This window comes from Pseudophryne corroboree, chromosome 1 (assembly GCF_028390025.1).
Source record: "Pseudophryne corroboree isolate aPseCor3 chromosome 1, aPseCor3.hap2, whole genome shotgun sequence".
NCBI lineage: Eukaryota > Metazoa > Chordata > Amphibia > Anura > Myobatrachidae > Pseudophryne > Pseudophryne corroboree.
This window is the reverse complement of record NC_086444.1, coordinates 555,800,607-555,827,146: the sequence shown is the minus strand read 5'-3', so window position 1 is coordinate 555,827,146 and position 26,540 is coordinate 555,800,607. Positions and strand designations below refer to the sequence as shown.

At 44.6% G+C, this 26,540-nt stretch overlaps 1 long non-coding RNA gene and 2 pseudogenes across 1 annotated transcript in view; 2 read left to right on the top strand and 1 right to left on the bottom strand.

Moving 5' to 3' along the window:
* The window catches only part of LOC134918003 (uncharacterized), a 65,673-nt gene extending 54,668 nt beyond the window's left edge, over window positions 1–11,005 (bottom strand). Inside the window, exons 1-3 of the long non-coding RNA XR_010177436.1 lie at window positions 10,832–11,005; window positions 9,332–9,427; window positions 553–709 (exon numbers count right to left, since the gene is read on the bottom strand). This is a non-coding gene — a long non-coding RNA (uncharacterized LOC134918003). The remainder of the gene's footprint in view (window positions 1–552; window positions 710–9,331; window positions 9,428–10,831) is intronic.
* Window positions 11,006–18,948: 7,943 nt separating this feature from the next.
* On the top strand, window positions 18,949–19,067 carry LOC134933709 (5S ribosomal RNA; annotated as a pseudogene).
* A 1,304-nt stretch (window positions 19,068–20,371) lies between these two features.
* On the top strand, window positions 20,372–22,354 carry LOC135032456 (cytochrome c oxidase assembly protein COX18, mitochondrial-like; annotated as a pseudogene).
* Window positions 22,355–26,540: the final 4,186 nt, after the last annotated feature.

Below are 26,540 nucleotides of genomic sequence, written 5' to 3'. Positions count from 1 at the left end.
AGAGAGAGTCGAGGAATTGGTGTCGCAGTATAACTCCCAAGCGGATACTAGTTTATCCCTAAAATTAAGAGAATGAGATAGAGAGGAAGGAAATCTCCAAGACCGAAAGGTGCTTCTCTCGGTGTGTAATTTTAGATCTATCCATACTACTGCATGATCTGAAAGCACAATAGGTTCTATCTGAACTCTAAGAACATGGGACAGCAGTTTATCAGAAACAAAAATGTAATCTAATTGGGACAAGGTCCCATGGGCCGCGGAGAGGCATGTATAATCTTATTCTATAGGGTTCAAAGTTCTCCAAACATCGAGCATTTGTAAAGATTGTGTAAACCAAGAGATTTCTCGTTTGGGCAGGCAATTACCCCTGGCACATGGTACGTGTTTGTCAAGTTGAAGGGAGGTGACCATATTGAAATCACCACCTAAAATAAGTGGGACATCGCTAATAGGTGCAAGGATACGTAACATTTTTTATTAAAAAAGGGGTATTTTAGTGTTAGGGGCGTACACATTGCATAGTACATAACACCTTACATAGTATAAATCTACCTTCATGGTCAGCAGTCATGGACGTGAGTTCAATGGGAACAGTACTTTTGACTAGTATCGCCACACCTCTGGATTTGGAGGTAAATGGGGAGGAGGCAAGAACTTTCCACTTTAAGGTATTAAGCTTCAACATTTCAGAAGCCACAAGGTGCGTTTCCTGTAAAAATACAATATCAATTTTCAGTCTATTCAGGTATAACAGTATTTTCTTCCTTTTCTGTGGGGAATTAATTCCACCAATGTTCCAAGAACCTAGTTTAATGGTAGACAGTGAGCATGGGATGTATGGTAAGTAGTTGGAACGACCTAAACATTCCATAAAACATTCGTATTGACATGTTGAAAAAGGGACAAACTGGGGAAGAGGGGGGAGGGAAGAAGTAAAGGGAGAGAGTGAAAGAGAGGAACGGGGGGGGGGGGGGGGGTGTACAGTTAGAATTATCTGTACCATACATATAGTGTTGCAATTGAAAGGAAAATAACCCTTCCGACTAGCAGCTGGGTTCTTGAAAGGTATATAACGGACAACATATAACAGAAACTGAACAGAAAGAAGTCATGACGACTTCCGAAGTACATTAATACACAATCAAAGTCCATATTGAGGGCAGAGCGGGGCCTTTGCCGTCCCGCCAGCAACTAAGTGAGAGAAAATATTAACCTAGGGAAAAAAAAAGGAAAAAACAATTAACAAAACCTTTGCCAACTGCAGGATAAACCAGTTGGGGTGGAGTCACCCCATACATGACATGGCAGAAATCCTGAGAAGAAAGCACAGTTATTCATTCTAGAGATGAGCGGGTTCAGTTCGTTGAGATCCGAACCCCCCCGAACTTCACGTGTTTTACACGGGTCCGAGGCAGCCTCGGATCTTCCCGGTTAACCCGAACGAGGCCGAACGTCATCATCCGCTGTCGGATTCTCGCGAGATTCGTATTCCATATAAAGAGCCACGCGTCACCGCCATTTTCACTTGTGCATTGGAGATTGAACGGAGAGGACGTGGCTATGTTCTCTCCCTGAAAAGCTCCATATCTGTGCTCAGTGTGCTGCAAATATCTGCTCAGTGTGCTGCAAATATCTGTGCTCAGTGTGCTGCAAATATCTACGTTCTCTGCCTGAAGAGCTCCATATCTGTGCTCAGTGTGCTGCAAATATCTACGTTCTCTGCCTGAAAAGCTCCATATCTGTGGTCAGTGTGCTGCAAATATCTGTGCTCAGTGTGCTGCATTGTGGGGACCACCAGTATATAATTATAGTAGTACAGTACAGTAGGCCATTGCTGTATCTTGCAGCTCTGAGTCAGACTCAGTTCTAGACAGTATCCTGATCATCAGTGCTCAATATCTGCTGCATTATTGTGTGACCAGTATACACTATATATATATATTATATATAGTAGTACAGTGCAGCATTTTGGTGACCACCAGTATAGTAGTACAGTACAGTAGTCCATTGCTGTATCTTGCAGCTCCGTGTCACTTCAAGTATCCATACCTGTGCTGCATTGTTGTGAGCAGTATATATAGTAGTACAGTGCAGCATTTTGGTGACCAACAGTATATAGTTGTACAGTACAGTAGTCCATTGCTGTATCTTGCAGCTCCATGTCACTGCAAGTATCCATATCTGTGCTGCATTGCTGTGAGCAGTATATTGTAGTACAGTGAAGCATTTTAATAACCAACAGTATATAGTTGTACAGTACAGTAGGCCATTGCTGTATCTTGCAGCTCCGTGTCACTTCAAGTATCCATATCTGTGCTGCATTGTTGTGAGCAGTATATATAGTAGTACAGTGCAGAATTTTGGTGACCACCAGTATATAGTTGTACAGTACAGTAGGCCATTGCTGTATCTTGCAGCTCTGTATCACTTCAAGTATCCATATCTGTGCTGCATTGTTGTGAACAGTATATATATAGTAGTACAGTGCAGCATTTTGGTGACCACCAGTATATAGTTGTACAGTACAGTAGGCCATTGCTGTATCTTGCAGCTGTGTCACTTCAAGTATCCATATCTGTGCTGCATTGTTGTGAGCAGTATATATATAGTAGTACAGTGCAGCATTTTGGTGACCAACAGTATATAGTTGTACAGTACAGTAGGCTATTGCTGTATCTTGCAGCTCTGTGTCACTTCAAGTATCCATATCTGTGCTGCATTTTGTGAGCAGTATAGATATAGTAGTACAGTGCACCATTTTGGTGACCACCAGTATATAGTTGTACAGTACAGTAGGCCATTGCTGTATCTTGCAGCGCCGTGTCACCGCAAGTATCCATATCTGTGCTGCATTGTTGTGAGCAGTATATAGTAGTACAGTGCAGTAGGCAATTGCTATTGATATAAAAATATTACTGCCATATAATTCCACACATTAAAAAATGGAGAATAAAAATGTGGAGGGTAAAATAGTGAAAGATCAAGATCCACTTCCAAATAGTGCTGAAGCTGCTGCCACTAGTCATGGCAGAGATGCTGAAATGCCATCAACGTCGTCTGCCAAGGCCAATGCCCAATGTCATAGTAGAGAGAGTGTAAAATCCAAAAAGCAAAGTTCAGTAAAATGACCCAAAAATCTAAAATAAAGCGTTTGAAGAGAAGCGTAAACTTGCCAATGTGCCATTTATGACACGGAGTGGCAAGGAATGGCTGAGGCCCTGGCATGCGTTCATGGCTAGTGGTTCAGCTTCACATGAGGATGGAAGCACTCATCCTCCCGCTAGAAAAATGAAAAGAGTTAAGCTGGCAAAAGCACAGCAAAGAACTGTGCGTTCTTCTAAATCACAAATCCCCAAGGAGAGTCCAATTGTGTCGGTTGCGATGCCTGACCTTCCCAACACTGGACGGGAAGAGGTGGCTCCTTCCATCATTTACATGCCCCCTGCAAGTGCTGGAAGGAGCACCCGTAGTCCAGTTCCTGATAGTCAAATTGAAGATGTCACTGTTGAAGTACACCAGGATGAGGATATGGGTGTTGCTGGCGCTGAGGAGGAAATTGACAAGGAGGAATCTGATGGTGAGGTGGTTTGTTTAAGTCAGGCACCCGGGGAGACACCTGTTGTCCATGGGATTAATAAGGCAATTGACATGCCTGGTCAAAATACCCAAAAAATCACCTCTTCGGTGTGGAATTATTTCAACAGAAATGCGGACAACTGGTGTCAAGTCGTGTGTTGCCTTTGTCAAGCTGTAGTAAGTAGGGGTAAGGACGTTAACCACCTAGGAACATCCTCCCTTATACGTCACCTGGAGCGCATTCATCAGAAGTCATTGACAAGTTCGAAACCTTTGGGTGACAGCGGAAGCAGTCCACTGACAACTAAATCCATTCCTCTTGTACCCAAGCTCCTGCAAACCACACCACCATCTCACTCAGTGTCAATTTCCTCCTTAGACAGGAATGCCAATAGTCCTGCAGGCCATGTCACTGGCAAGTCTGACGAGTCCTCTCCTGACTGGGATTCCTCCGATGGATCCTTGAGTGTAACGTCTACTGCTGCTGGCGCTGCTGTTGTTGCTGCTGGAAGTCGATCGTCATCCCAGAGGGGAAGTCGGAAGACCACTTGTACTACTTCCAGTAAGCAATTGACTGGCCAACAGTCCTTTGCGAGGAAGATGAAATATCACAGCAGTCATCCTGTTGCAAAGCGGATAACTCAGGCCTTGGCAGCTGTGTTGTTGTTAGACGTGCATCCGGTATCCGGCGTTAGTTCACAGGGACTTAGAGAATTTCTTGAGGTAGTGTGTCCCCGGTACCAAATACCATCTAGGTTGCACTTCTCTAGACAGGCGATACCGTGAATGTACACAGACGTCAGAAAGAGTCACCAGTGTCCAAAAAAATGCAGTTGTACCCAATGTCCACTAAACTATGGACATGTGGACAAGTGGAGCAGGGCAGACTCAGGACTATATGACTGTGACAGCCCACTGGGTAGATGTATTGCCTCCCGCAGCAAGAACAGCAGCGGCGGCACCAGTAGCAGCATCTCGCAAATTCCAACTCATTCCTAGGCAGGCTACGCTTTCCATAAGAGGCACACAGCAGACAACCTCTTACGGAAACTGAGGAACATCATCGCAGATTGGCTTACCCCAATTGGACTCTCCTGGGGATTTGTGACATCGGACAACGCCACCAATATTGTGCGTGCATTACATGTGGGCAAATTCCAGCACGTTTCATGTTTTGCACATACTGTACATTGAATTTGGTGGTGCAGAATTTTTTAGAGATGCTGTCGGTGGCCCGAAGAATTGCGGGCCACTTTCAGCATTCAGCCACCGCGTGCCAAAGACTGGAGCACCAGCAAACACTCCTGAACCTGCCCCACCATCAGCTGAAGCAAGAGGTGGTAACGAGGTGGAATTCAACCCTCTATATGCTTCAGAGGATGGAGGAGCAACAAAAGGCCATTCAAGCCTATACATCTGCCTACGATATAGGCAAAGGAGGGGGAATGTACCTGACTCAAGTGCAGTGGAGAATGATTTCAACGTTGTGCAAGGTTCTGCAACCCTTTGAACTTGCCACACGTGAAATCAGTTCAGACACTGCCAGCCAGAGTCAGGTCATTCCCCTCATCAGGCTTTTGCAGAAGCAGCTGGAGAGATTGAAGGAGGAGCTAAAACGGAGCTATTCCGCTAGGCATGTGGGACTTGTGGATGGAGCCCTTCATTCGATTAACCAGGATTCATGGGTGGTCAATCTGTTGAAATCAGAGCACTACATTTTGGCAACCGTGCTCGGTCCTAGGTTTAAAGCCTACGTTGTATCTCTCGTTCTGCACATGTTCAAAGACCTGCTGGTGAGACTTTTGTCAAGTCAAGCGGAACGTAACCCGCCAACAGCTCCTCCTTCATTTTCTACCGCCACTGGAGCTGCCAGGAAAAGGATCAGATTTCCAAAACCACCCGCTGGCGGTGATGCAGGGCAGTCAGGAGCGAAAACTGACATCTGGTCCGGACTGAAGGACCTGCCAACGATTACTGACATGTCGTCTACTGTAACTGCATATGATTCTGTCACCATTGAAAGAATGGTGGAGGATTATATGAGTGACAGCATCCAAGTAGGCACGTCAGACAGTCCGTACGTATACTGGCAGGAAAAAGAGGCAATTTGGAGGCCCTTGCACAAACTGGATTTATTTTATCTAAGTTGCCCCCCCTCCAGTGTGTACTCCGAAAGAGTGTTTAGTGCAGCCGGTCACCTTGTCAGCGATCGGCATACGAGGTTACTTCCACAAAATATGGAGAAGATGATGTTCATCAAAATGAATTATAATCAATTACTCCGTGGAGACTTTCACCAGCAATTGCCTCCAGAAAGTACACAGGGACCTGAGATGGTGGATTCCAGTGGGGACGAATTAATACTCTTTGGGGAGGAGGATGTACACAGTGAAAGGGGTGAGGAATCGGAGGATGATGATGAGGTGGACATCTTGCCTCTGTAGAGCCAGTTTGAGCAAGGAGAGATTGATTGCTTCTTTTTTTGGTGGGGGCCCAAACCAACCAGTCATTTCAGTCACAGTTGTGTGGCAGACCCTGTCGCTGAAATGATGGGTTTGTTAAAGTGTGCATGTCCTGTTTATACAACATAAGGGTGGGTGGGAGGGCCCAAGGACAATTCCATCTTGCACCTCTTTTATTTATTTATCTTTGCATCATATGCTGTTTGGGGCCAATTTTTATAAGTGCCATCCTGTCTGAAACTGCAGTGCCACTCCTAGATGGGCCAGGTGTTTGTGCCGCCCTCTTGGGTTGCTTAGCTTAGTCATCCAGCGACCTCGGTGCAAATTTTAGGACTAAAAATAATATTGTGAGGTGTTCAGAATAGACTGGAAATTAGTGGAAATTATGGTTATTGAGGTTAATAATACTATAACTATATAATATCAAAATTACCCCCAAATTCTATGATTCAAGCTGTTTTTGAGGGTTTTTTGAAAAAAAAAAACCCCGAATCCAAAACACACCCGAATCCGACAAAAATTTTTAAGGGAAGTTTTGCCAAAACGCGTCCGAATCCAAAACACGGCCGCGGAACCAAATCCAAAACCAAAACACAAAACCCGAAAAATTTCCGGTGCACATCTCTAATTCATTCATAATCAGCAAAGTGTCTGAGGCTCCCGAGGTAGATTATTCGTAACTAGAGATGAGCGGGTTTCGGTTCGTTGAGATCCGAACCCCCCCGAACTTCAAGTGTTTTTCACGGGTCCGAGGCAGCCTCGGATCTTCCCGCCTTGCTCGGTTAACCCGAACGAGGCCGAACGTCAGCATCCCGCTGTCGGATTCTCGCGAGATTCGTATTCCATATAAAGAGCCGCACGTCGCCGCCATTTTCACTCGTGCATTGGAGATTGAGCGGAGAGGACGTGGCTATGTTCTCTGCCTGAAAAGCTCAATATCTGTGCTCAGTGTGCTGCAAACATCTGTGCTCAGTGTGCTGCATTGTGGTGACCACCAGTATATTATAGTATTACAGTACAGTAGGCCATTGCTGTATCTTGCAGCTCCGTGTCAGACTCAGTTCTAGACAGTATCCTGATGATCAGTGCTCAATATCTGCTGCATTGTTGTGTGACCAGTATATATAGTATACTATATAGTAGTACAGTACAGCATTTTGGTGACCACCAGTATATATAGTAGTACAGTACAGTAGGCCATTGCTGTATCTTGCAGCTCCGTGTCACTTCAAGTCTCCATATCTGTGCTGCATTGTTGTGAGCAGTATATAGTAGTACAGTGCAGCATTTTGGTGAACACCAGTATATAGTAGTACAGTACAGTAGGCCATTGCTGTACCTTGCAGCTCTGTGTCACTTCCAGTATCCATATCTGTGCTACATTGTTGTGAGCAGTATATAGTAGTACAGTGCAGCATTTTGGTGACCACCAATATATAGTAGTACAGTACAGTATGCCATTGCTGTACCTTGCAGCTCCGTGTCACTTCAAGTATCCATATCTCTGCTGCATTGTTGTGAGCAGAATAGTAGTACAGTGCAGCATTTTGGTGACCACCAGTATATATAGTAGTACAGTACAGTAGGCCATTGCTGCATCTTGCAGCTCCGTGTCACTTCAACTATCCATATCTGTGCTGCATTGTTGTGAGCAGTATAGTAGTACAGTGCAGCATTTTGGTGACCACCAGTATATAGTTGTACAGTACAGTAGGCCATTGCTGTACCTTGCAGCTCCGTGTCACTTCAAGTATCCATATCTGTGCTGTATTGTTGTGAGCAGTATATAGTAGTACAGTGCAGCATTTTGGTGACCACCAGTATATATAGTAGTACAGTACAGTAGGCCATAGCTATTGATATATTACTGTCATATAATTCCACACATTAAAAAATGGAGAACAAAAATTTGCAGGGTAAAATAGGGAAAGATCAAGATCCACTTCCACCTAGTGCTGAAGCTGCTGCCACTAGTCATGGCAGAGTCGATTCAATGCCATCAACGTCGTCTGCCAAGGCCAATGCCCAATGTCATAGTAGAGAGCATGTAAAATCCAAAAAACAAAAGTTCAGTAAAATGACCTAAAAATCTAAATTAAAAGCATCTGAGGAGAAGCGTAAACTTGCCAATATGCCATTTACGACATGGAGTGGCAAGGAACGGCTGAGGCCCTGGCCTATGTTCATGGCTAGTGGGTCAGCTTCACATGAGGATGGAAGCACTCATCCTCCCCTGTGCCAGATTAAGGTCATTATAGGCCTGGAGCTGATATTTCTGAAGGGCCTATTCTGTGTGCCACAACAGGGGGTGTGACCAGCACTGTGGCATTGTGACTAATGATGTTGAGGGCGTGACCAGTGCTGTGGGGGTGTGGTCTTTACGGGGAGGTAGGTACTATCTATATATCGTATATACCCCCACCCAAACCTGCTGACTACCCCCCGTTAGGGTCGCCCATTAGGGACAGGCCTGAAAGTGGACAGAAAAAGAGGGCTGGGATTAGTGGCACAACAAGGGTCCAGAACTAAGTTCCATGCTCCTACACCAGTCAGGAAAAAAAAAAAAAAAACCTGCTGCCTGCTCTGCAATGGCAAAACCATCAACCATCGGTGGTTAACCATCAATGATTATTAACCATGGTTGGTTAATGGCCTTCCTAGTACATATTTTCTAACACCACTTAGAAACAGTTTATTGCTGTAATCTACCAATGAAAATACGGCATGACGGCTGTGCGACACTTAGCTCCTTGGTGATACTGGCACGAAGTGGTAAGAGTATTCTTACTTCTTTGTTGTCCAGTCCAGGTCCCCTCTAGGTATAGTTGACCTGGGTTTGTTGGATAACGCATGCACACTGTACTGAAAGCCTGGGCTTGAGCTTTCAGTAGCAGATTCACAAAGAAAGAAAAAAAGTTGTTGTTTTTTTACATATAATTCACAAAAGAAAAAGTGTTTTGTTTTTTATAATAAAGCATTTTTTTATCCTGCCCAGTAGCTCTTAGTGGCCATTTCAATTACAATAAGGTGTGTGTGTGTGAGTTAATATAGCAACCACATAGAAACACTTGCAACTGTGACCAAACTCGCCCCTCTCACGGCCTGATCTTGCCCTGGAGTCGCTGAAACAAAAATCAGCGAGTCCAGAGCTACCATAAGTGCGGCATATAGCACTTGCTCGCTAAAATTCACTGGGGCAAGTTCACTGAATCGAACTCTTAGATTAAAAATTTACTTTTCACATGCTTCTGTTGCTCAAGAAAGGCTACAGAAAAAAATAAGATTGTGCTTACCTGCCATCATCAAGTTCAGTTATGTAGTCTTGCACACGATTGTTGTTCCATTCATCCACTTTGCTTGTGATCCGCCACTAGCAAGATTCCCTTTGACTTCAGCGTGAGAGAAAGCCAAAGGTAAGTTAGGAAGAAGGTGCAGGACAAGAGAAAAAGTATGAGGGCACAGAAGAGAAATGTGTGGTGACACAGATGGGAAGTGCAGAGAGGCTGGTACAGATGAAAAGGGCAAAGAGATGCAGATGGGTAGGGCAGAGAGACTGACACCGACAGGAAGGGCAGAGAGACTGGCACAGGTGGGTAGGGCAGAGAGACTGATGCCGATGGGAAGGGCAGAGAGGCTGGCACAGATGGGAAGGGCAGAGAGACTGATGCCGAAGGGAAGGGCAGAGAGACTGGCACAGATGGGAAGAGCAGAAAGACTGGCACAGATGGGAAGGGCAGAGAGACTGGCACAGACGAGAAGGGCAGACAGACTTGCACAGAGAGGGTAAGGGGAGAGCAGCTGAGACAGATGGGAAGGGCAGAGTGGCTGACACAGGTGGGAAAGTCAGAGAGCCTGATGCAGACGGGAAAGTCAGAGAGGCTGGTGCAGATGGGAGAGTAAGAGAGGCTGGCGCATACGGAAAAGTCAGAGAGGCTGGCACAGGCGGGAAAGTCAGAGAGGCTGGCGCAGACGGGAAAGTCAGAGAGGCTGGCGCAGGCAGGAAAGTCAGGGAGGCTGGCGCAGATGGGAGGGGAAGAAAGGCTGATGCAGAAGGGCAGAGAGGCTGACGCAGATGGGAAGGGCAGAGAGTCTGGTGCAGACAAGGAAACTGCAGAAAGGCTGGCACAGATGGGATAGGCAGAGCGGCAGGTACAGATGGGAAAGGCAGAGTGGCAGGTACAGATAGGAGAAGAGCAGAATGGCTGCCACAGACATGTGAAGAGCATACGTAAAGGCTGGCACAATAAAAAAAAAAAAACAGAAAAGCTGGCACAGATACAACAGAAATGCTGGCACAAACAAGGACTGGCAGTGGCTGGCATAGTCAGTAGAAGGGTAGAAAGGTGGGCAGAGATAGTGAGGGGCAGAGAGAGGCTGGTGCAGAAGGGGACCAGCATAGAGGCTAGCAGTGCAGACTGGGTAAATTCATATTGGCTGGTACAGACAGAACAACAGGATGGCACATAAAAGGATGGGTACAGATATGGATGCTATTAGAAGGGCATGGAGTCTGGAACATGCAACAAAGAGGACAGAAAGGCTGGCATATGCACGAAAAGGGCAGAGGGGCTGGCATAGTCAGGTAAAGAACGAGGGGCTAGCATTGGCAGGAGAAGGGCAGAGGGGCTAGCATAGGCAGGACAATGACAGAGAGGCTGACCTAGGCAGGAAAATGGCAGGGGGCTGGCAGCATATTCAGGCAAAATGCAGAGGGTACAGCAGATGCTGGAAAAGGGTAGAGGGGTTGGCACAGAAAGGGGAAAAAATGGAAAACGGGGAGTGAATCTGCTTACCTTTGCTTTGTTCCATATGCAGGGGATAATAGGAGCAGTGTCCTTAGATGTTGCAGGCTAGTGGAGGAGGAGAGGAGATGGGTCATGGAGACCCCTGCAGCAAAGCAGAGCCAGACAACCCCCTCAGCTCAAGGTGCTGGCAGAAATATAGTGGGCGGGTGACAGGCGCCAGCGCGGATCATGGCAAAAGTGTGCCGGCGCTTAGTTTACTTTCATTTTCAACTTATAAAAAAAAGCTCTACATCGCCCCCTGGTGACTGTCGGGTTCATTGCCAATTAATACAGGGCTGCCTGCTCCACACAGCAGTGGTGTATATGTACGGAACGTATTGTAGCTGCAGCTGAGCTGATATATTGGTTAAATGCTGCAAATGAATGAAGCAGCATCCGTCCGCATCAAATACCACTTAACTGGCAGAATACCAATCCAAGCACCCGGCCCAGTCTGCTGCTAGTTCTGGGCATATATTCATGGGAGGGCCTGGAGCTGCAGCTCCACCCGCCCCATTGTTAATCCGGCCCTGATCCTCCCGCTAGAAAAATGAAAAAAGTTAAGCTGGCAAAAGCCCAGCAAAGAACTGTGCGTTCTTCTAAATCACAAATCCCCAAGGAGAGTCCAATTGTGTTGGTTGCGATGCCTGACCTTCCCAAAACTGGACGCCCTACAAGTGCTGGAAGGAGCACCCACAGTCCAGTTCCTGATAGTCAAATTGAAGATGTCACTGTTGAAGTACACCAGGATGAGGATATGGGTGTTGCTGGCGCTGAGGAGGAAATTGACAAGGAGGATTCTGATGGTGAGGTGGTTTGTTTAAGTCAGGCACCCGGGGAGACACCTGTTGTCCATGGAATGAATATGGCCATTGACATGCCTGGTCAAAATACGAAAAAAATCACCTCTTCGGTGTGGAATTATTTTAACAGAAATGCGGACAACAGGTGTCAATCCGTGTATTGCCTTTGTCAAACTGTAATAAGTAGGGGTAAGGACGTTAACCACCTAGGAACATCCTCCCTTATACGTCACCTGGAGCGCATTCATCAGAAGTCATTGACAAGTTCAAAAACTTTGAGTGACAGCGGAAGCAGTCCACTGACAACTAAATCCCTTCTTCCTCTTGTACCCAAGCTCCCAGTGCAAACCACACCACCAACTCCCTCAGTGTCAATTTCCTCCTTATAGGCCCTACACACATGCCGATTTTTTGAAAGATATGAACGATCTCGTTCATAAATGAACGAGAACTCGTTCATATCTTTCAGTGTGGAGGCTCCAGCGATGAACGATGCGCGGCCCCGCGCTCGTTCATCGCTGGTCCCCCGTCGGCTGTGCATGCAGGCCAATATGGACGATCTCGTCCATATTTGCCTGCACGTCTATGGAGCCGGGTGACGGGGGGAGTGAAGAAACTTCACTCCCCCCGTCACTGCCCCCCCGCCGCCGGGTCGCCCGTCGGCCGTATCGGCCGTCGGGCACCTCGGCGGCTCATCACCATATGTGTAGGGCCCATTAGACAGGAAAGCCAATAGTCCTGCAGGCCATGTCACTGGCAAGTCTGACGAGTCCTCTCCTGACTGGGATTCCTCCGATGGATCCTTGAGCGTAACGCCTACTGCTGCTGGCGCTGCTGTTGTTGCTGCTGGGAGTCGATCGTCATCCCACAGGGGAAGTCGGAAGACCACTTGTACTACTTCCAGTAAGCAACTGACTGGCCAACAGTCCTTTGCGAGGAAGATGAAATATCACAGCAGTCATCCTGTTGCAAAGCGGATAACTCAGGCCTTGGCAGCTGTGGTGGTGTTAGACGTGCGTCCGGTATCCGGCGTTAGTTCACAGGGACTTAGAGAATTTCTTGAGGTAGTGTGTCCCTGGTACCAAATGCCATCTAGGTTCCACTTCTCTAGGCAGGCGATACCGAGAATGTACACAGACGTCAGAAAAAGAGTCACCAGTGTCCTAAAAAATGCAGTTGTACCCAATGTCCACTTAACCACGGACATGTGGACAAGTGGAGCAGGGCAGACTCAGGACTAGATGTATTGCCTCCCACAGCAACAACAGCAGTGGCGACACCAGTAGCAGTATCTCACAAACGCCAACTCATTCCTAGGCAGGCTACGCTTTGTATCACCGCTTTCCTTAAGAGGCACACAGCTGACAACCTCTTACGGAAACTGAGGAACATCATCGCAGATTGGCTTACCCCAATTGGACTCTCCTGGGGATTTGTGACATCGGACAACGCCACCAATATTGTGCGTGCATTACATGTGGGCAAATTCCAGCACGTCCCATGTTTTGCACATACAATGATTTTGGTGGTGCAGAATTTTTAAAAAAACGACAGGGGCGTGCAAGAGATGCTGTCGGTGGCCCGAAGAATTGCGGGCCACTTTCGGCATTCAGCCACCGCGTGCCGAAGACTGGAGCACCAGCAAACACTCCTGAACCTGCCCCGCCATCAGCTGAAGCAAGAGGTGGTAACGAGGTGGAATTCAACCCTCTATATGCTTCAGAGGATCGACGAGCAGCAACAGGCCATTCAAGCCTATACATCTGCCTACGATATAGGCAAAGGAGGGGGAATGCACTTGACTCAAGCGCAGTGGAGAATGATTTCAACATTGTGCAAGGTTCTGCAACCCTTTGAACTTGCCACACGTGAAGTCAGTTCAGACACTGCCAGCCAGAGTCAGGTCATTCCCCTCATCAGGCTTTTGCAGAAGCAGCTGAAGAGATTGAAGGAGGAGCTAAAATGGAGCGATTCTGCTAGGCATGTGGGACTTGTGGATGGAGCCCTTAATTCGCTTAACCAGGATTCACGGGTGGTCAATCTGTTGAAATCAGAGCACTACATTTTGGCCACCGTGCTCGATCCTAGGTTTAAAGCCTACGTTGTATCTCTCTTTCCGGCAGACACAAGTCTGCACATGTTCAAAGACCTGCTGGTGAGACACTTGTCAAGTCAAGCGGATCGTGACCCGCCAACAGCTCCTCCTTCATTTTCTACCGCCACTGGAGCTGCCAGGAAAAGGATCAGATTTCCAAAACCACCCGCTGGCGGTGATCCAGGGCAGTCAGGAGCGAAAACTGACATCTGGTCCGGACTGAAGGACCTGCCAATGATTACTGACATGTTGTCTACTGTAACTGCATATGATTCTGTCACCATTGAAAGAATGGTGGAGGATTATATGAGAGACAGCATCCAAGTAGGCACGTCAGACAGTCCATATGCATACTGGCAGGAAAAAGAGGCAATTTGGAGGCCCTTGCACAAGCTGGCTTTATTTTACCTGAGTTGCCCCCCCCCCCTCCAGTGTGTACTCCGAAAGAGTGTTTAGTGCAGCCTGTCACCTTGTCAGCGATCGGCGTACAAGGTTACTTCCAGAAAATGTGGAGAAGATGATGTTCATCAAAATTAATTATAATCAATTCCACCGTGGAGACATTTACCAGCAATTGCCTCCAGAAAGTACACAGGGACCTGTGATGGTGGATTCCAGTGGTGACGAATTAATACTCTGTGGATAGGAGGATGTACACAGTGAAAGGGGTGAGGAATCGGAGGATGATGATGAGGTGGACATCTTGCCTCTGCAGAGCCAGTTTGAGCAAGGAGAGATTGATTGCTTCTTTTTTTGGTGGGGGCCCAAACCAACCAGTCATTTCAGCCACAGTCGTGTGGCAGACCCTGTGGCTGAAATGATGGGTTTGTTAAAGTGTGCATGTCCTGCTTATACAACATAAGGGTGGGTGGGAGGGCCCAAGGACAATTCCATCTAGCACCTCTTTTTTATTTATTTATCTTTGCATCATGTGCTGTTTGGGGCCAATTCTTTTAAGTGCCATCCTGTCTGACACTGCAGTGCCACTCCTAGATGGGCCAGGTGTTTGTGCCGCCCACTTGGGTCGCTTAGCTTAGTCATCCAGCGACCTCGGTGCAAATTTTACGACTAAAAATAATATTGGCCCTCATTCCGAGTTGATCGGTCGCAAGGCGAATTTAGCAGAGTTACACACGCTAAGCCGCCGCCTACTGGGAGTGAATCTTAGCTTCTTAAAATTGCGACCGATGTATTCGCAATATTGCGATTACTAACTACTTAGCAGTTTCAGAGTAGCTCCAGACTTACTCTGCCTGTGCGATCAGTTCAGTGCTTGTCGTTCCTGGTTGACGTCACAAACACACCCAGCGTTCGCCCAGGCACTCCCACCGTTTCCCCGGCCACTCCTGCGTTTTTTCCGGAAACGGTAGCGTTTTCAGCCACACGCCCCTGAAACGCCGTGTTTCCACCCAGTAACACCCATTTCCTGTCAATCACATTACGATCGCCGGAGCGAAGAAAAAGCCGTGAGTAAAAATACTATCTTCATAGTAAAGTTACTTGGCGCAGTCGCAGTGCGAACATTGCGCATGCGTACTAAGCGGATTTTCACTGCGATGCGATGAAAAATACCGAGCGAACAACTCGGAATGAGGGCCATTGTGAGGTGTTCAGAATAGACTGGAAATGAGTGGAAATTATGGTTATTGAGGTTAATAATACTATGGGATCAAAATGACCCCCAAATTCTATGATTTAGGCTGTTTTTGAGGGTTTTTTGTAAAAAAAAAAGCACCCGAATCCGACAAAAAATTTTCAGGGACGTTTTGCCAAAACGTGTCCGAATCCAAAACACGGCCACGGAACCGAATCCAAATCCAAAACACAAAACCCTAAAAATTTCCGGTGCACATCTCTATTCGTAACGAGTGAAACTGAGAGCAAAAACACAGCCCGGCTTAACGTAGCACATAATTCCCGAATATCCAGGTATAGGCAGGGGAAACGTGTATTAAATATAAGAATAAATGTCACGTCATATATCTTCATTGTCATCAGAAACGCAGGCAGCACCATCCTCTTCTTTTAAAAAGGCCTCGACATCAGCAACAGAGAGAAAGTCAGCAAAGGATGTGCCAGTGTAGATTCGATGTCGTGCAGGATATAACAGTGAGAATTTTCTGTTATGTTGTATGAGTGGAGAGCAAAGGTGAGAAAAGGCTCTCCGTGCCTTATAAAGATTTGCTAAATAATCCTGACATATCAGAATCTTGTGGGAGTCCCATGTAATGTTGCGTATTTTACGAGAGGCTCTCCAGATCACCTTCTTATGTAAAAAGTTAAGACATTTAAAAAGCACCACTCTGGGCCATCATGTATTTTCTGAGCTCCTAGCCTGTGTGCCCTCTCGATCACCATATCACTGCAGGCGTCAGATATATCAAGAAGTTCCGGTAAGGTGACACGCAAAAAGGTGTACAATGCGGTGTCTTTGAGGGTTTCTGGGAGGCCAATTACATGGGGATTTGAGCTGCGTGACCAATTTTCAAGGTCATCTAGTTTATTCCAAATCTGGTGATGTGATTTAGTGACATGCTGCACGTCCTGCTTGAGCACAGATACATCATGAAATAATCACCAGTACGTTGTTCTGTTTGTAGAACTCTATGAGAAAGTTGGGCTATTTGTTTACTTATATCTGCCATCTGGGCTTGCAGAAGGGGACCCATAGCAATGCGTATTGCCCCCACCATATCATTATATGTGACAGGTGTCGCTGGGGTAAATAGGATCTGCTCTCCTGGGGGTGCACTGACCTGGGGAGGAGTTGTGGATGTTGCATCTACCAGGTGCTGCAGGGCTGAAGTGAGTGAGGAAGGGAGGGCTTTGAGCGGAGCTCCGGTGTCGGGCACCATTTTGGACTCAGTGCGGCGCTTCTCTTTCTTTTGGCTGTGGTTGTTGGGCATTGCGGGCGTCAGATACCGCTCCATACAGTGGACCAGGCACTTGGCGCTAAGGAGGAGATAGTTGCAGGGGTGGCTGGGGGCTAAACGTCTTGTAAAAGGTACAGTTGCTGGCGGGCAGCATGGAGCTCTCTCCTCACGCTGCCGGTCACATAGCAGCCGGAACCGGAAGTCGATGTTGTGTCTTTAAGATAAGACGGTAGAACCTGTATGCAAGGGTTTAAATAAGCATCTAAATAAACTGATATAGGATGAAAAAGAGACCCTCTGGCCGACACTATTGGTCGGCCAGGAGGGTCCACCAAGGTTTTATGCACCTTGGGTACCGTATAGAACAGTGGTGCTTTAGGAAAATCAACCATAAGGGACTTACTAACTTCTAGAGAAATTATACGCTGATCTCTGGCATCTGTTAATAACAGATTGAACTCCTTTTTATACTCTTTCGTAGGATCTTTACTAAGTTGCTTGTAAACATTGACATCACTTAATTCACGTACACATTCCCCCACATAAGCCTCTAAGTCCTGGATCACTATGGATCACCCCTTGTCTGCTTAGAGGATCACAATGTCCATCCTAAGTGATAATTCTTTAAGGGAAGACATCTCTTGTTTCGTCATATTGAAATGGATTGGGTCTGGCACCCCCTGATTACCCTCCAATTCCACCATGCATGAAAAGGTGCAGATAGACGCAGTTAAACTGGGAGGATCAAACTGTGAGGGGGGGGGGGTGCAATGCGTCTCAATTGTGAGGGGATGGCAGATGAAGAGGACTTCTGAGGTTTATTATTGAAATGTTCCTTCTTTTTTAATGTCCTGTGTAAACAGTAGACATCAACTTTCCATTCAAGTGGATCAGGGTTGCAAGTGGGGTCAAAGGTCAAGCCTTTAGTTAAGGTGCGATATTCCAAATCAGTGACATGGACATATATGATACAAGGAGATAGCAGGATGTGGGCTGAACCGTGCACAGTTCAGCTCTGCTGTGCACAAATAGCTTTTTCACCGGGGGTGGCTTGTCCATTGGGACTTCTCAATTATTCCTACTCCAATGCTGCGGTGATCCAATACTTTTTAAGACCATGTTTTGAGATAGAAGGTCTATCTGGTTTTGTTGTTTGGATATTGCACTATTGAAATGCTCTGAAATTCAGCCTGTCAGCACTTTAGAAAGACATTTCCAGGTTGTTGCTATTGAATGCTTTCAGACTTAGCATGTCAGCCTGATGTATCTTTATGTAATATCAATAGCTGATTATTAGACATGTGACCACTTTCAGCAATTTTGCAATAATTTGTGAGTAACTCGCAAACTGTAATCTAATACTGTGACTTCTTGCTATTCTTGGCCATTTGTCTTCTAAATGCCCTAAACTAGTCTGTCACCATTCTTTCTGTTTGTGCCATTGAACGTTCTTTAAATCAACATGCCAGCATGTTATACCTTTACTCAACGTTAATAGCTAATTATTAGACATGTTACCACCCTCAGCATCTTTGCTTTAATTAATTAGTAACTGTTGATTGTACCTATTACTATACTCTCTTGTACTAAATCTAAAAATCTCAATTCAATAGGTAAGATCAGCCCACCCCTCTCATTTATTGTCCGCTATAATTTTATATGACAGTAAACAGCAGAGGGTGGAGCCCTTATCCTATTCTTCATGCCTCTATCCAAATTCTGTACTCTCTCATCCAGATGCCAGACTATGGGGGTCATTCCGAGTTGATCGTAGCTGTGCTAAATTTAGCACAGTTACGATCATGAACTCTGACATGCGGGGGGACGCCCAGCACAGGGCTAGTCTGCCCCGCATGTCAGTGCGGGCCCCCCCCCTCGCAGGAGTGCAAAGGCATCGCACAGCGGCGATGCCTTTGCACTTCAAGAGTAGCTCCCGGCCAGCGCAGCTTTAGCGTGCTGGCCAGGAGCTACTCTTCGCTCCCCGGCCTGCCTTGGCTGCGTGTGATGTCACGCAGCCACTGCGGGCCACTCCCCGCATGGTCCGGCCACGCCTGCGTTGGCCGGACCGCACCCACAAAATGGCTGCCAAACGCCACCGTTTCACCCCCTCCCACCCATCGACTTCCTCTGCCTGTCAATCAGGGACGGGCGCACTGTGGCGCCGGTGCATGCGCAGTTCTGACCTGATTGCTGCGCTGCGAAAAACTGCAGCGTGAAATCGGGTCAGAATGACCCCCTATATTCTCTGCAATGCCTAAAGTATCAGAGAACCTGTGCTATTAACTGGACAGCAGAAGTACTCTAATTTAGGTACATGTCAATAACCACACTCTCTCATTTGTTCCACATCAGGTAAATTACTGCCATATTTCACCGATTACGCCCGATCTCATCTGATCTTGGAAGCTAAGCAGTGATAAGCCTGATTAGTACCCAGATGGGAGACCTCTAGGGAATATCAGGAGCTGTAAATATAACTCCGTATTCGTTAACAAACAGCAGAAGTGTTGGAGCAACCTTTGACCTCTACCATTTCTTTTCTTTCTTGTAATTTATCTACCTATATGCATTACTATTTAACTTTGACCTTTACCATCTCCTTTCGTTATATTAAAAAAATATATATTTTCTTCCGTCCTTGGATCTACCACGTAGCAAATTAGTCCATACCAGGAGACTTCCTGTAACAGGAGGTACTTAGAATTGATCTACATTATAATTCTACATTATAATTCTAACTATTCCCATTTGTGACAATTTTTTGTGTGGATTCTGTGTATATATTTTTTATGTTACATGAAATTAAAAGTTAAGTATTAATAATTTCTATATTTCAAGTGTGCCCCAACACAGTCTTTCTTTTTTCTCAATACATACTTTCCTGTGAAGTAGTCACAGTAGAAATATATTCAGAGTCACTGGCCGAGGTACTAGTACCCTGTTGTTTTTCTCTACATCGGCACCATTGCTGTTGACGATTATGGGGTTTCTGCTCCTGAATCGTCCGAGTTCTCCCAAGCCAAGGGTAAACTTGTCATTGTTCATAATCCCTCTGTACTTTACTTAATTTGTCCTTTTTAAAGCGCATCAGGTCTTGACGATACTGTTCCATTTGGTCGCTTAATTTACTGATCCAATCAGTTTGGGTGTCAGAGGAAAGGTCCATAGAACATTTGTTAAGGATAGCAACCCACCGACGACAGAATTGAGTATTTTAATGACCTATCGTCGGTGAGTTGCGTATCCTGAAGCCACGGGGTATCAGGTTACTACGGTAGCAGTCCGACAATGATATTCCGTGATACATATAATCACACTCCCTTTGCTTCATCTTGAGCCACATCCTATACAATTCATCATTACAGCTCTTGACCGGTTCATCCTCAAGCATTCTTTCAACCAATATAGCCTTCGCCTCCACGTCAGAAAAGCTGAGACGTTCTCGAGCATCTCTGTGTATTAATTCCAATGCTGCCTCTATTTCAGAATTGATATTCGACATATCCAAAGTGGGTCAGCTGGTATTATCTGTTATGATTCTCCCGAGACCCTCCGTCACACAACCACAACCTCACAAGCTTAAAATACAGCTTTAAAGATGGCTGCAAATAATGTCCTGGTCCCTCTGTCAGCATTACATAGCCTCATAATTCAGTTATTGTATGTGTATATGTGTTTTTTACCTTTTTCAATATGTTTATTTCACAGTCAGCTTCCGTGAACAACAATGTTTTGTTTTGCTGGTCTCCATGGTAACTCGCCTGCGATGCGGCGCGCCATGACGTCACGGTAAGGTAACGCGGAAGTGTGGCTGAACATGCTGGCGGGTGGTCGCGCCATGGAGCAGGTGAGTATGGTTTGCACTAATTTCTGTTCTTGTCATGTATAAATGTGGTTTTTTTTAGCGCACTCAGTTTGTCTAGCCCTGAGGACAGGGTGCTGTCCCCGAAACATGTTGGCGCAATAAACTTCAGTAACTTCTTGTCACCAGTCTGCTTGAGTGCCGCTACCATTGCAATTGCCTCTATTGTGATATCCTTTGATCTCATCTGGATGGCACCTCAGCAAATTATCGTTGGTGTGAGGTGTGACGGGCTCACTGGCATCTTTTTATATATATATATATATATATATATATATATATATAATTAGTTTAAATCCGCCCTGATATCTGTACAAGAAGCTACCAGGCTACCATGAAGTCTCCGGTTGCCAAGGAGACGAAACGCGTTGACGCCCACTTTCTATGTCCAGTTGTTCGGCTATACCTGCTGATTGATCCTGCATACGGCTTCCCACAGCCTTAATCCATCACGGCCTGGTAAACGCCGGGCGCTTCAGCCGGCGGCTCTCAGCTGGAGCACTGACATTGATTTCTGTGTTGTGCTGTAGACATCCGGGACTCCGTTCACCCGCACTGAGTGATTGCTGCTGGCCTCCGCAGTGAGGTCTAACACCCGTGACGAGGAAGCGAGTTCTTTGGAGTCTTATATACAGGCTATCAAGATTCTCCAATTGCCCGGAGTACAGCCGGAGTTATTACACGGCAGTTTCTAAACCAGTTTTAATCAGCTCAACTAAATACATACCCTTATATGTGCACAGATATTCAAACGGACCCTGTTCATTTAAATTCTCAGGAACCAGCACATGGGTAACTATACACCAATTTATACAAAAGCTCACCATTATAAGGCTGTGATTATTCCTTGCGGGACATTTTATTAAACACTGGGACGCCAGTGTATTTCAATTTTATACAGTATTATAACAAAGAAAGTTCACCATATTGTATGCTATATTAATTATTATTAATACTTATTAATTATTTGTTGCTAATATATGCTGCTTGCTTGTTTGAAATGTGTCATTTTTAATGATATTGGATAAAGAATTCATTTATACGTATCTTTTTAGTTCTACTGAGTCAATTATTCTATATGACAGACTGCACACTATAGTTTAACTAAATACAGTGTACATATAGCGCTGAGTATACACTTTTTTTCAGAATATTGTGTGCACTACAATATTGCTGAGAACAGCGGTCACTCTCCCTCTGTCTGTATATCAAATGTACATTCTAGCAAGATGGAGAATTTACAGGCAGAAATACATAGCTTAGCAAAGTGTCTGCGATATGAAGTGTCTGTGTATGGGAAGCAGCACGGCTGGACAGACAAGGTTGACAAGTTTCACTTCTGTAAAAACATGAGGATTGTAAATGAGCTGTAGGTACTAGACAATATTTATTCATTTAAGTCCAGCCTAATTATGTGGATCCAAATTCCAATGTGGATTTTTATTTCTCTGGCGTTGCGGAATTTTAGCTTTAATACAAATGGCTCATCCACAGGGGAAGCAATCTTCAGACAGCAACAGGAGGGTGATGCACTGTAGTTTTCAGACCTTGCAATGCCAGATTTAACTTGGATTCTTCCAGTGTATTTGGGTTTGATCAACTTGCTGCTGGTAGAGTTGTTCGCATTATGGAAAACACAAATGTCCAGATTTCAGAAATATATAACCAACTTTAATGGGTGAAGTTTCTGTTGTTATGATCCCAATCGCTTCCAGTGTTCCATCATGCATGGCACTCTATTGGGCTTCCTCCAGTACTGTTGGCCTGGTTCATAATCTCCTACTCCGATCTCCTACTGTTCAACGTCTCTTCCAGCTTCCATGCACCAAACTTGATTCTGACACTCCTTACAAAGATCTACTGTCTGCATTTGTAGCAAAATACATTCAAAAGAAATAATCAGTGGAAAAAAAAATCCTGCCAGTATTTTAAATTGGATAATGAAGGGTATCCATCAAGCCGTCTAGGAGCCTATGAAGAACAAACATTCATACATACTTTCACTTTTATGCATATAGATAATTGTTTATATATATTTGTGAGTGTTGGTTTGTTCATCTTTTTATCTTTATATGACTGTCTGTGCTCTGCTCATGTGACATGTTTTTGTGGATACTGTCTGCCGTATGTGCATTTTCCTTTTGATTGGCTGCTTTGGGTAACTTCTGTAATGTAACTCCAAGGCTTGATACATATCCCCTTGTAATTTTAAAAGGGAAGTGGATGTGAGTAACAGGGAGAGTAAAGCAATTCAGGTCTAAATTAAGGATGAGCACACAAAGTCAGATTCACTAGGCTTGGAAAAAAGAGCCAGCACTGAAGCAAGGACAGTGCAAGGGATGAACATAATGAACGAAAGCCCTGCTTTCATATTAAGAGTTTGTATGACCTCCTTCCCAGTGTACTCCTATATAATATACCCTTCATTCCCATGATTGACGACTAATACCATGTGTATTCTCCATTGCTTATTATGTACTGCCCATGTGTGTGTATACTATAAGAAGAAACCTTCACTGACTCCGCACAAACCCTACAAAATAGACACAGTATCACTTATATAAGCATTTGACTATGAGACATCAATATTCTTTAACACATGGTTACCAATTCATTTTCATGTACACTTAAAAAGAGTAAAGTAGCATACTGTGTTATACCGAAAAAGTGTCAGAGCACCACATTGCTGTACTGTACCTTACAGCATAGTGCATAGTAGTATAGTATTATTTGGTCCATGGTACATTCCTTTCACTCAAGATAAGTGCTTTATAAACAAGGATCAAAATACAAGCACTTTTAAAACAGCATCAGCAGTGTATAGTACATGAATGTCTCAAGGGTAAAGGAATAACAAAATATAAGCAGAAACATAGAATTCCATGTGATAATTGGCTTTCAGAATTTCAGGTTGGAGATGTTGCCAAAAACAGAAAAGCTTCCTCGTTCTGTGTGAACTGAGCTATAAATCTCCATCCTAATCAGAAACAGAATAGTACATTTCCAAGGTAACAACAAGCATTCACATAGTCAAACAAGTGTTAATCATATCTTGGTTATTTGGGTTCTCCATTTCGAGTACACTGGGGAGCTTTCTGGTGTTTCCAAACTGCAAATCATTTGAGTAAGAAAACAAAGTTTGAATAAGTTTTATAAACTTCTAACAAAGATTTTGTGATACAAAGCATTTCTGGGGGGTCTTAGTGTTTAAAAATGAGACCTAGGATGTCCACAGAAGGCTAGAGGATATATAGTGCTCTTTAGTTCATGAAAATGTATGCAAAAACAAATTGCTCTGTCAGCCTTTGTGACAAATACAATGAGGCTAAATTAATCAATCCTGTGGTGTCAAACTTATGATATCAAACTTTAAGAGCACTTTTTCTGTCTTTAAAGGTTGGAAAGAACTCAGAAGAGTCAGAAGATGGTTTTCCAGGGAGCTCTGAGCCTCATTCTGACCATGAAAGGAATTGCTCTGCATAAGGTACAAAACTCTGTCTAATAACAGCGGGACTCTCAGATGTGGGCACATCATAACCTTTAGAAGCAGGTTTTTTCCATAAATGACTAGGAACATTTGTACATTAGGACATTAACTGACATCCAATGCATACTTTATTTTTTTAGCCCCTTATATTACTTCTGTTATGACTCTAATACCAAGTTTCCAATCAGCAAAGTGGACCAACATTCTTCTCAGTTTTCACCACTACCTGGAGTAATAGAGGCCAAGGATGGCAGGTGCTGTGGCAAAGATGTTCTCAATCAATGGGAAGCTGTCTTCTGTGAAAATAGGGCATTTCAGTGATGAGTAGAGCAAGTACTCTCCTTGAGTACAGTACCTGTTGAATGATGTCAGTTATTCATGTTTTAGCTTCAGAAGATGCAGCAGGATGTAGCCATCATCCCATCTGTTCTCTCACATTTTCCACCCAAAAGTTTTTGCTTGGTGTGTGTGTGTGTGTGTGTGTGTGTGTGTGTGTGTGTGTGTGTGGTAGAATTGTAGGAGTGGTGCTGACCAAGACTGCTTTTGTGGCTGGACTAGTAGCCTTGCCTATGACTGGAGCAGCGGCTCCCAAACTGGTTGCCATGGCACTCTAGGATGCCGCAAGTCACATGTAGGAGTGCCACTGATTGGTGGTGATTTGCAAAATTAAATTATTTATGGTCAGTGCATTAGGCAAAACTGTGCTAGTGGCTGCCATTCATAAAATATGTTGACAAAAAGTGCAGCCCTGGCCAGCACTACCTAACTAAACCTAAGGGTGACAGGTAAGGGTGACAATTTACGTAGTTTAATAGTATTTGTTGAATTTTTCTCAATAAGACATTTTTGACCTAGCAGTGCCATGAAAAAATGCTGAAACTTTAGGGTGCCATGATGCAAGATAGTTTGGGAACCACTGGACTAGAGCATTCTCACTAAACCGGACTGCTGTTGCCATTTTACTTTGTAAACAAATCCATTGTGCCACAGAGGTCTGCTAAGAAACTGCTTTAAAGCTATGGTTACATGTAGTCCCAGCTAGAATTATCTTAGAATTATCAGAAAGAATTATGAGAAAGACATGTAATGAAGGCCCAATACAAATTATTTGCAAATAAAACATCTGCACTGAAGTTCTAACAATTAGACTCCAGAGGGAGTGAGAATCAGTCCATAGTAGCAGCCTTGCTATTAATATAGACCCATGCATCCTCTATCACCACAAATTCATAGACCAGTTACAATATATATCCTCAACATAGAAACATAAGATTTGATGGCAGATAAGAGCATCTTGGTTTATCTAGTCTGCCCTTTGTTTTTAACCTTTGGGTAATCTCAACCCTATTTAATCCTTAGTTTTTTGTAAGGATATTCATATGCCTATCCCAAACATGTTTAAATTGCTCTACTGTCTTAGTCTCTACCACATCTAATGGGAGGCTATTCCACTTATCCACTAACCTTCCCATGAAGTAATTTTTCCTTAAATTTCCCCTGAACCTAACACCCTCCGGTTTCAGAGCATGTCCTTGTGTTCTCTAATACTACTCTTCCTTTAAAGAATGCTTCCCTCCTGTGCCTTTTTAAAAGCCTTGATATGTTTGATAGTTTCTGTTATGTCTCCATTTTCCTTCTCTGCTCCAAAATAGATATGTTAAGAAATTTTTGTCTTTTCGGGTAGTTTTGTGATATAGAGCATGCACCATTTTAGTTGCCCTCCTTTGTATGCTCTCTAAAGTAGTTATATCCTTCTGGAGATATGGTCTCCAGAATAGAGCACAGTATTCCAGATGAGGCCATAACAATGACCTATATACAGTGGCATTATTACTACTTTTTTTCCTGCTACTGATTCCTTTCCCTAGGCAAACAAGCATCTGACTTGACTTTCTCATTGCTGTATTACACTGCTTGCCTACCTTGAAATACTGACTCCTAAATCCCTTTCCTCCACAGTGGTTTCCATTATAGTACCCTTGTAAATTGCTGCATTTAAGATATCCCACAACTCTTTCTTTTAATAGTGTTCCTATTACTTTCCCTATTACTGATGTGAGGCTTATTAGTCTGTAGTTACTTGCCTCTTCCTTGCTTCCACTTTTGTGCAGTTGTGCTACATTTACTCTTCCAGTACCCTGGAATTGCTCCTTGTAGCTAGTGACTGGCTGAATAATTATATTAAAGCTGCTACCAGCACATGTTTAAGCTCTTTTAATATTCTTGGATGTATCCCATCTGGCCAGATAGATTTTTCCACTATCAGTTTTGAGAGTCCTGTTAGGAACCTTCTTTTTTGTAAATTTACTTTAATCTGCCTTACAACTTAACTGTGGCCCCTTCCTTCTGTAGTGCATACTGTGCAAAAATAATCATTTAGATGATCTGCTATTGCAATCAAACTCTCATTCCTCAATTTTACTTTCTGCTTTCACTTAAATATTTATTTATTTTTTTACCCCATTTACCTATCGACTGGGCCATTTTCTTCTCAGCTTTTGCCTTCGCACATCTGATTACCTTCTTTGCCTCCTTCCATCTGGCAAGATACACCTCTTTGTCAGTATTATTTTGAGTCTGCTTATATTTCCTAAAGGC